The following is a 1,178-nucleotide window of genomic DNA, read 5'->3' as shown; positions in this document are numbered from 1 at the left end:
AAGCTGGTCTTTATGAAGAGGAATGTGGCATCAGGATTGGAGGGAGACTCATGAATAGGCTGAGGTATGCAGACGACACCATGTTGCTTATTGAACACAACAGCATACAAAAACAACATAAAATCCCTATGAACAACAGATCTGAACCCTATTCTATCTAGTGCCATTCTCATCAACTCTGACATACTTGAGTCTATTATTGAAGTCAAAATTTTAATCTATCACATGGAGAGTCTTTCTCTCCTTCCCTGACCCTCTACTTTTCTAAGCATGATATATTTTTCCAAGGAATCATCCCTCCTAACAATATTTACAAAGTATATGAAATGAATCTTTATCATTCTAACTCTAAGGTCCTCTGTGGTTGCACTGAGTCTAAGACTTACCTGCTTGTTCTTTTGAAAGTCCAGAGAGTTTTCAGTACTTTTCTCCAATATCACAACTTAGAGCCATCTATTCTTTTTCTGCCATTCTTATTCATTGCCCAGCTCTTGGATGCATAACAGGAGATTGGGTAAACTGTGACTTTAATAAGGCACCCCTTAGTCTTTAAATGGACACCCTTTCTCTTCAGGACTTTGGAGAGGTCTTTAATAGTGGACTTTCCAAAAGTTGTGCATCTTTTTCAACCTTAAGATACATATGAAGGAATTAATAATACCATGACTTGGATCAAGCTTATTTTAGTCTTTAAACTTATATACTTTTAATGATTGCATCAAACTCAATGCCAATGAAGGAAAGTGCAAAACACCAATGTATACAAATTTGGTATGAAAACCATTACAAAAGTCTTTTTAAAGTTACTGTAACTAATTAAAGGCTTCTAGCCTCTGCTAAAATTCTGACACTTGTATTGATCTTGTATTATGCTCCAGAAAATTAGATCTTGCTAATACTGGGATTTATATAATATTTACATACTTCTAATTATTACATACATCTAATTATTTCTGTTATTCCCTTCACACTGATAAAGAAAATAATTTTTCCTTTGTTTTCCTTATTTGGTGTCAAACATTAAATTTTCTGTCAACCCCTTCTTAATTTTAAACCATGATGTGTTCTTTTGCTCTGTTTGAACAACAGCCTCCTGACTAGGTAAAAGTTTTATATGAACACAATTAAGTGCTCTGGAATTCCCATTCTTCTCAATGTTAACCATAAATTGTTATGAT

This window comes from Elephantulus edwardii, unplaced genomic scaffold (genome assembly GCF_000299155.1).
Source record: "Elephantulus edwardii isolate Elephantulus edwardi_28Jun2011 unplaced genomic scaffold, EleEdw1.0 scaffold00203, whole genome shotgun sequence".
NCBI classification, from domain to species: Eukaryota; Metazoa; Chordata; class Mammalia; order Macroscelidea; family Macroscelididae; genus Elephantulus; species Elephantulus edwardii.
The sequence above is the reverse complement of the archived record's forward strand: the minus strand, read 5'-3'. Positions refer to the sequence as shown.